Raw genomic sequence first — 10,710 nt, forward strand, 5'->3', positions numbered from 1 at the left:
ATTAATGATACCGTACTATACTATGTGACAAACGATGAATTATTTGGTATTCTTCATTCGACTCATTCCGCAATTGGCCACGGTGGAAGAAATCGAATGAGCGCTGAGCTTAAAATGAAATATTGTAATATTACAAATGAAACAAAAATGGTACATTTAAGTCTTTGCGTATACTGTCAAAAAAAATCATCCAATCCGAAAAGAGGACTGATTTCAAAACCAATTTTACATAATGTCTTTAACTCTCGAGCACATATCGATTTGATTGATATGCAATTACAGTGTATTAATAATTTCTGTTTCATAATGAATTATCATGATCATCTTACAAAATTTGTTGTGTTAAAACCTTTGATAAGCAAACGCGCGGAAGAAATTGCTCACAACCTATTCGACATTTACACAACATTTGGAGCTCCGGTTATATTACATTCGGATAATGTGCGTGAATTTGTGAACTCAATAATAACTGAATTACATTTAATGTGGAGTGACGTTAAAATCGTCCACGGAAAACCTCGGCATAGCCAAAGTCAAGGTTCCATAGAAAGGGCAAACAGAAATGTAGAAGACATGCTTGCCACTCGGATGGCACAAAATAATATAAAGGACTGGCAAAATGGCTTGAAATTTATTCAATTTCAGAAAAATCGCGCTTTCCATTCAGGCACTAATTTATATTATAATTAACTTAACCTATTTATACTTAAATCAAGTTTAAATTTTGTTTTTCTGTACATGGTAGTTTGCATACCTATAATTTTTACTATATTAATATTAAATATATTATTATGTATTATTATTATTATATAGGTATTGGTAGATCACCGTATGAAGCGATGTTCGGATGTCTTACAAGAGTAGGATTAGCCTCAATTGGTATTCCAACAAATGAAATTGAAAGTTTGTGTACTGAGGAGGATATAAAATAGTGATGAAAACACTGAAAATATTTCAAGTCTAAGTGATGAATATCGTAAAAATTTTATTAAAGATGAAGCAAAACTTGGTTTGATTTTTTTATATAATTTTTCTCGTTAAATACAATTAAAAACATTTAAAATATTTTAGTTAACGAGTGTCAAAACAAAATAATGAATGAACGAAAAAAATCAGTCTCATATTTGTAAAAACAAGCGGAAAATATGTTAAAGTCATCACCATCTCGATTTGATCCACTCGAAATAGGTTCAACCGTCAGAGTATATATACCAGATGTAGATCGTGCTCGCGGAGCTCCGCGTAATTTATTAGCGGTCGTTATACATGTCGAAAATGATCTTTACAAATTATGTGAGTACCCACATATAATTGCGGGGTATCCCCGTACCACTCCACTCCGCGCATCTATAAACTTTAAATACTTATAACCCATAAACTAGTAAACTACTCGCCCTAAATTTCATTTTTATGTATAAAAATACTCAGAAAATTATTTTACTTTGGAATATGAAATGAAAACTATGTTGTCATTCAAAAAAGTAAAAAACTTAACAAATATAATTTTTTAATAAAAACGTTGTTTTTTTAACAACTTGAAACTATGTAAAAAAATGTTTTTGAAAACATGAAAACTTTTTAAAATAATGAGTGTTTTATGATAAAAGAATCACTCAATATCGTAATTTTATATATTTTTGTTTAATAGTGAATAAATATATTTACATTTCCAAACATGATTAATAAGTTTGCATAATTTGATTATTAAATACAATAAAAAACAATTATCAATTTTGTCAAATTCTGGTTTTTCTACGTTTAATTCTAATTTTTATTTATTTATTTTTTGTTTTTCCCAGTAAATATTTTGAAAATTACTAAGATTTTTTTTATTTTGACCTCATCAAAATATAAACTAGATCCAATTAACTATCATAAATCAACTCAAAATTGAAGATGTAATTATTATTTTTTCAACAACCAATCGTGTATATTTTATTAAATATATATATTATACAAAACAAAAATACTCCCATCTTTGTAAAATCAATACATTTTTCAATGATAAGCACAAAATCTAAGAATGATTTTCGTATTTAAAAATAAATTAATAAACACATATAAAATATAAATTTTATATTTATGTATAAGTATATATTTGTTTAATAAAATAGTTCAATTGAATATAATACTTACCAAAAATTCAACATAAATTGACGGGTTTCAAATATTTGATATAATATTGGGTGTAAAATGAATAAGTGTTTAAACTTCAACGACGATAATATATATTGTAACACGATTTAAACATCAAAACACTTTTAATATACCACGTTAATACTACGTCATACAACATTTTTAACTGAGCAGTTGTAAGACTGTATAAATATTACGTATGATGTATAGTTTTTCTTATTAATGCTTCTCTTTTAATACTTTAATATCTATTTAGTTTGAATATTCGATTCAAAAACAAGAATAAAATTTAAAATAACCTACTAGAAAACATGACTACTAATCAATATCACGTTAAATTAAAATAATAATATGTAAAGTTTGCGTTGTGAATCACTGTGTAAAATATTACTTTTGAATATTTTTATATGGTTTCAGCTATATATTTAAATATTATATCACTGAGGAATGTTTGAAGTTAAAAATAGTCTATTTTTTTAGACAAATGTAAATTTATAAAAAATCTGAATGGAGACACCACTAAATATTCGTACTTAATATTAATCAGCATTAACCTACTATAATATTATAACATAGTATTGCCAAATATATTTATTCATAAAATAAAAAAGTTTATATAATTAACAATATTCCATAACTGATAACTAGTATAGTAGAAAAAAGGAATATTATTAAGAAAAACAGCTATAAAAATAATATTAAACTATGTATTATTTACACTTAAAGTATTCTTTGATACTTTTTTAAAAACAAGATATGTACATTGTATTTTTTTGATTTTAAGTAAAGTAAAACATAACAATAAAATATATTATTTTAAATGATAATTATTATATCATATAGTTAAATATATATAATAGTATTTATACATAATAACCATGATAATCGATATTAATAAACTAAATGTAGATAGGTAATTAAAAAAAAAAAAAAAAATGGAAGCAAAATTGTACAACTTTTTGACTAGATAATATTATCATTATAATGTTCTTATTTACATGACGTATAGTTTACAGCGTATGCTATCTTGAGCACTATTGTTCATTGGTATCGAAATGTGTGCAACCGTGTATTATGCATTAGTATCGATGTATGGATAGGAAGTATCGATGATGGAAAAATCTGCTCCACAAAACGATTACATTTTCCAGTATTATATTATGGGTGATATGATGTAGGATCTTCATAAAAATAAATTACTGATTTATCATCAAATTCCTCGTTCACACCTGAAACATAAATTATTTCACATAAGATGATGGTGGTGAAAACTACACAAAACACCGTATATATCGCATAACGAGTAAAAAATATTAATTTTTTTTTCTATATAATTTAGATATTTCAGAAACAACGACAAATTATTTCAATATTATGAATAGAACCTACCGTAGTATATATTATATGACATTCACCGTAGCGCAACACAATCGGTTAAATCATTTGATCCAGTTTTCCTTGATCATGTCGGCCGCTTTCTCACCGATCATGAATGTTATCGCGTTGGTATGACCGCCCGGTATGAGTGGTATGATAGACGCGTCCACTACCCTGAGCCCTTTAACGCCGAGCACCCTTAACTTTGGATCGACCACGGCGTCCGGGTCTGAAGCCGGTCCCATCTTGCACGTGCCCACCTGGTGGTGAAGGTTGGTGGTTAACTGCCCGATGGAACATCCCCAATATGCGTCTGACCCGAACGGTTCGTGTTCACAGCCCGGGAACGGCACTGACAACAGCGTAGATCCGTATTTTTGGAAGGCTTGGGTTTTGCTTATCGCGATGGCCTGCAATATGATTACCAGATGATGTGAAAAATAAAAAAATTAAAATTAAAACAAATGTTAAGAAATTTTTTACTATAGTTGTATATTATTATGATCTATGGAATCACATTTAGAATTTCAGTTTTTTAGTAATATAAAACAAACGTTTTTATTTTAAATTGTTTTTTAATTTTGATTGAACGCAATGATGTACCTCTATTGCCTATATGTTACGCCGTACAATAAATTGTGTTTATACATTAACTGATAGTATGTAGTTTAACTGGGAGATCGTCTTGGCACAAATAATAGTGTATTATTGTAAAAAATTACTTTCGTCATTACATCTGAAAATTTTTGGCACAAATAATAGTGTATTATCGTAATAAATTACTTTCGTCATTACATCTGAAAATTATTTTAAAAGAACTATAAGTTTATTGAATGATAGATTTTCTAGTACACTTTTAAAATGTTTTCATTTGTAAGAAAGTTTAGTTGGTGATAACGTGGACCAGAATCTGTTTTAATTGCTAAAACTATTAATAAATAAAATAAAAGTATCTATTTTTATATTTTAGGGGAAATTTAAATTTGACTTTTTGGTTACTTTATATTATTTTAGAATAAGTAATTTAAATAATATTTTTGCGTATACAATTTTTTTAAATTTAATTCAAACGAGTAAAATAAAATTTGTTTCTTTTCAATAGTTATAAAATATGTTATCTGAAAATATAAAAATATTCACGAGTAAACATAAATTAGTGCTTATAATATATTGGAAATTCAAAAATTACTTATCTATGGGTAAGAAGAAAAAGTGTGATTTTATCTTGTATTATGTTGCAACTAACTTGGAAGGTCGCACCTATTTAGAAAATATTGTTAAACATCAGTTATATTAATTCACTCACAGTGTAATTATAGTAACTATGTTACGAGTATATTGCTAATTCAATAATCATTTAAAATTACATTTACAATTGTAACAGTAAAATTTCAAGGTGTTATTTGGTTAGTGTTACACGGTCAATATTTTGTATAAATTCGTTATGAAAATGTATAATATGAGTCACAAACCATTCTTCAAATAACTATTATAAAGAATAAATGCTACTTATGTGTTAAATTAATAATAATAGTTATAAATTATTACTAAAGTCACTTAACACGTATGTCGTATAGTTATAATTTATTTTATGATTTATGATGAGTATCATACATTTGTAATAAACTGTTGACTTTCAAATTTAAAGATTAATGTAACAATAATATATTTATAATTAATACATATTTTATAAATTTACATAAAATAATATTATGAATAAGATAATTGAAAGACCTTAAACATTTACTTTAAGCAATTGATTTGTAGTTTGAATACAATACGTTCATTTTAAATTAATAAAATGTAATATTTTAATTTTAAAGCAATACAGGATGTATTAATTATCAAAAAAACGATTGATGTATTTATTTATTTATGCGTAATTTAAATTTTACAATAATTTTATAATTTTTGAATTAGGCAATAACAATTTATTATAGACAATAATTAAGTGTAATGAATATAAAAAAGAAAAAAGAGTTATTTATTTTATATTTAATGATTTTTACAAAACTACTATTATTATTTCTAAACGTTGAAATATTTAATTTTGAATAATAATTTTAAAGTAACAAAGAAAATGAAAACAATTTTCATAATACATGTTTAGATTTATTGATAAATGATTTAATTGATACCTATTAAAATGAAATGATAAACATTAGGTTTTGTAACATATTATAAATACTCGTGTAAACGTTTGTTTAAATTACAAAATAATAGTTTACTTAAGTAGAATTACGTTAAAATATAAATAAACCATAGTTATTGAAAAATACGCTTGTTTAATTAATTATGATTTAGTCCTATTCTATAAAAACATAGACGATAACTCGCTAATGGTAATTAGTAGGTACATTTATAAAGAAAACTGAAAAATGAATAAAAGACAAATTTTTAATTAACTGATAATATTGTAATTGTAAATATAGTCATCATAAAAATTTGGAAATGTATTAAGAGATACATATATTTGCATAGATAACTTTGAAGGACAAACAAAATAATTTCAATAAATATAAAAACAGTATAAAATAATTTAAGTTTGTTGTTTGAGCCCAGTCTGTATGTATATATTTATGTTTTTAAATCCTTTATAGTTGTCGAAAAACTTATTGTGGTGGTTTAAAAAAAAATTGAATGACATTGATCATTATCGTATTTATATAAATTATCGTAATTATCGATGATGGCAGAATGTATATATACTGTTTATTAGCATTCGCGAAAAAGATAATTATAAATCATATATATTATTTCATATGAACATTGAAGTCATAGTTAATAGACATGGTCGTTTGGGTCGCAAACAGTTTGAAAACCGCAGTCGTGATCGCCCGACGAAACTATTGCGAAACAAATTAAGCACCTATAATAACGTCGTATATTATTATTACAACAAATATGACATTAATATATCACGCGAGTAGGCTGGTATATGATCATCTCCTGTTTAAATAAAAAGACGCGGTGGCGTATCTGCTCATCATAAAAAAAATTACCAAGCATGCTCCTTTGCAGAATATCATCTACTTGAACTTTACTAGAAAAAACAATTATTTATTTTAATTTGAAGGATTTATGTTGATATTGTCATAGAATAATCTTTAAATAGTGTAAAAAACTAAATATTTGAAAATATATAGTCTTACGACGGATACTAAATAGTAAAAAATCCAAAAAATTATGGTTTAAATACATTTATTATGAAACGAATACGAGAACGTAAGCATGCTTGGCGAATGATCCCGAATGATTTAATAGGCCGACTTGACCGGGGGCTGCAGTCATGTGGGTGTGCAACAACCACGAGAAATTTCATAACGATATAGCCGAGTAAAAACAGCGTGACCGTAAGTAAAGCTTGTCGTCCGGTCAACGGGTTTTCGATTTCATTCTTTTCCCACTATGCGTACAACTCGGATGATATGTTGTATGAACTATCATAATAATAATAATAATAATATTATTATTATTATATTAATATATCTATCGTCGTTGACCGCGTATTATATGTCAAGTCGACCAACACCGGTTAAGTTTATATATTTGTACAAAAAAGACAAGATAAGACTGCAGCAGACGCGTCACTCCGCGGCATTGCCTCCGGTTTATCGAAATCGTCGTCGTCGGGCTGCGCATAAATTATTATTTGCACTAGCTAATGGAAATAGGTAGGTAGATGTTATAATAATACGCGTATATTATATATTATATTTTATAGGTATGTGCGAACGAGTTAGTAGTATATTTGTGCAGACGAACCGTCAAACGATTTCATTGCCCTCCGTCGACAAACAGGTTTTATTATTTATAATATAATATTATTATTATTTGATAGTATGCACAATATTGAATACCATTTGTTGTAGTACAAGTATGGGGTAATAATGTCTGGTATAAAAGTGTGTGGAAATATTGTGGCATATACGGTTTGAGTATAAATGTATTTCGCTTTTTTTTTCTACGCTGACACTAAACAACTTATAGTAGACCTACGGGAGTAAAAGTTGATTTTTAGTCTTTTTGGTTTTACTCCGTACCTACTATTAACCAATATTTTATTTTATTACATTAATAATTTGACAAAAACGACAGAATAAAATACGCGAGCGTATGTTGTAAATATTTACGATTTTTCAAAAAAACAGTTTTTAGATGCCTTATTATTTATAATTATATTGCAATGTAGTACTATAATAAGTAATATACTATTAAGTATGTTAAGTATGCCAAGTAACTACTATCTAGTAAAAATTTTAAATTTGTTAAATTGTTAAATCTGGGTAATTAGGACATGAAATTGCAACAAAACTACATGTATTTCCTTATATTTGACATTTTAGTTGAAGAGACGATAAATTTTGATTTATTTTTTGCAACATTAGAAAATACAAATTATCGCTATGCAGGTATCGGGACATAAAAATAGGACGAACATTTAAATAAATAAAAAAACTGTTGTTACCCCCCTCTCGACCAAAATAAAATGCATTTAAAAACTAATACATTTTGTTTTAAATAATACATTTTTACATATCAATACAATGTACTGATAATATAAATAAAGTTTAAATAATATTTATTATTTATAATAGTTATACTGACAGATATCTTTAATATTCATGAATTTGAATTTTTTGTTTATACGACTTTTTTAGTTCGAATATTTGATATCATTGTTTATAAATAGTATTAAAAATATTAGTTTATAATGCATTTAGCATGCTTCATGTTTATCACTAATTTCAATCGGCAATCCTCGTTAAATGAAAATTATTATTTGTTATTTATATTTTCGGTTTACAATATTAAATATGAAACCATTTTATGTTTGTTTCGTGTAGTGTTTTTTTTTTTTAAATAAAAAATGTAATAATATGGAAAAAAATGGGATGAAAAGCGTCCTGTTCGTAGTTTACCGAATTTACGGGAGATTATGATTAAAAAAGAGACAATTCCATATGAAACGGGACACATGGTCACAATCGCATATAGCACAAATCGATAAATATACACTATAAATTGATTCTAACGTCAATAATAATATCATACTTCTTGTTCTACCATTTATTAACGTCAAACGTACATCAAATTTACAGAAGTATTACATGTAATTATAATGTGATCGATTCTATAAATCCAAACGATATTGAAATTAAAACGTACCGACTTTATCTATTATGCATTGTTGCCTTTAAGCATACCTGTTTTATGCCTTCGACGAGCACGTCGCGGTCATGAGGGTCGGACAGGTATCCGGGGAAAAGCAGCGGCGCGTGAAACGGGTTGGTCGATCGCAACATGACTCTGCCGCGGCTGCGGGGCCGTAGCAGTATGGGCACTAGGCCCCAAGCGTCTCGGCCACGGAATCCGCCGTACACCCGTTCGTAGAAGTCTTCGCGCATGCCGAACAAGCGGTGCAACGAGCCTCCCGTGTCGCCGGTCAGAGCTCCGGGCCCGAACACCAGTTCCATGTCGGGCATCACGGACCCGTTGGTCGCGTACCGCGTAGCAGTGAACGCGACCGCCTCGGCACCACCGGGCACGGTCAGCGGACCATCGCCATTTAAGGCGTACTGGACCAGGTACTTGGGGTGCCGGTACCGGCTCTCGACGATGGTCACCGACTGGTTGACCAGGAACACCAACCCGGCCATGGACACGTGGTCCTGCAGGTTGTAGCCCACTGGGAGGTCGCTGACGACGGGCACGCCGATTTTGGTCAAGTGTTCGGCCGGGCCCACGCCGGACAACATGAGCAACTGCGGCGAGTTTTAACGCCCCGGCGCACAGTATCACCTCTTTTCGGGCGTACACCGAGGAGGTTTGACGATTCCTGACGAACCGCACGCCCGTACGCGCGCTTCGTGCCGGGATCGATGAGCACCTTGGTCACGGTCGTCCGCTTGGCTACGGTCAGGTTGGGCCGGTGCCGGATCGGCCGCAGGAACGCTTTGGACGCGCTGCACCGTGTACCGCGGTCTGTCGTGGCCAGCACGTACGAGAAACCCAGCGGCCGCGGACCGTTGTAGTCGACGGGTGTCTCGTAGCCCAGCTCGCGGCCGGCGCGGCAGGAACGCCGGTCCCAGTGGCGTCTTCCACGGTGGCTCCTGCACCTTGAGGTACCCACCGCGGCCGTGCAGGTGCGTTGCCATCGACGACGCGGCGACCCGTCCGTTTTCCAGGTCCTCCGATTTTCTTGAAGTACGGCAGCACGTCCTCGTAACTCCAACCGCTGTTGCCCAGCCTGGCCCAACGGTCGTAGTCCTCTGGCACGCCCCGCGTGTACATCATGTAGTTGATGACGCTCGTGCCGCCCATCACTTTGCCCCGCGGCCACCGGCACTTGCGGTCCTCCATCGCGCCGCACACGCCGTCCTGCGGTTCGGTCCGGTAGTCCCAGTCGAATCCCGTGCCGATCAGGTAGCTGACCAGCAGCGGCACGTCCGTCATGGCGTTCTCCTCGCCGCCGGCCTCGATCAGCAGCACCGTCCAGCCGCCCACCTCGGTCAGCCGGTTGGCCACCACCGAGCCACCGGAACCGGCGCCCACCACCACGAAGTCGTACTGCCGGCCTATGTACGGCGCGTCCGGCACAGCGTCCACCGGTTCCGGAGCTATCGTCCGGTAGTACTCGACCACCGCCTGGAAAACCGTGTACGCCATACCGTGGCCGGGTCGGGCCGACATTAGCGCCACCACGACCAGCACTGCCGCCGCGTGCCGAAGCGCTATGGTTGGATTCATGTTGTCCGCTTCGCGTTGCGCAAAACTATTTACGACGACGACTACAATAATATGTGTGCATTCGACGACAACTGACCAAACAGTCGCCTGTACGGCGGTCGTGGTCGAAGCACCGTGAGCGGAACGGACGAGGCGTTGCGAACGCGCCGCCAGACCGCGGAGGTTTGTCAGCGACACCGGTAATGCGCGGACGGACGGACGCTCGATCGGGTTCGTTCCCGAGCAGACGCGTGTCGCTCCGCGTTTTCAAGGTCCTCCGGAGTATAGTGATATACTGTACCTACACTTCTACCATATTGTTATATCGCTTTAGTTTACACTACCACTCTGCAAGTGGCGCCGGTCGTTAAAACATTCCGTTCGTGCCCCCTCCCCCCGCCCCCGTGGCTGTTTGCGTTCCCCTTGAAATGCTTTCGCCGCGACCGACATCCGTATGCCAAAACGCGA

The 10,710-nt window shown here is 33.2% G+C and overlaps 1 long non-coding RNA gene and 1 pseudogene across 1 annotated transcript; one reads left to right on the forward strand and one right to left on the reverse strand.

Moving 5' to 3' along the window:
- The first annotated feature begins 832 nt into the window (after positions 1–832).
- LOC113553898 lies at positions 833–3,604 on the forward strand. The gene is made up of 3 exons (XR_003405220.1): positions 833–1,009; positions 1,072–1,293; positions 3,476–3,604. It is a non-coding gene; the product is annotated as an uncharacterized LOC113553898 (long non-coding RNA).
- Positions 3,022–10,332, reverse strand: LOC113553897 (annotated as a pseudogene).
- Between the last annotated feature and the right edge of the window lie 378 nt (positions 10,333–10,710).

Source organism: Rhopalosiphum maidis, chromosome 2 (genome assembly GCF_003676215.2).
Source record: "Rhopalosiphum maidis isolate BTI-1 chromosome 2, ASM367621v3, whole genome shotgun sequence".
NCBI lineage: Eukaryota > Metazoa > Arthropoda > Insecta > Hemiptera > Aphididae > Rhopalosiphum > Rhopalosiphum maidis.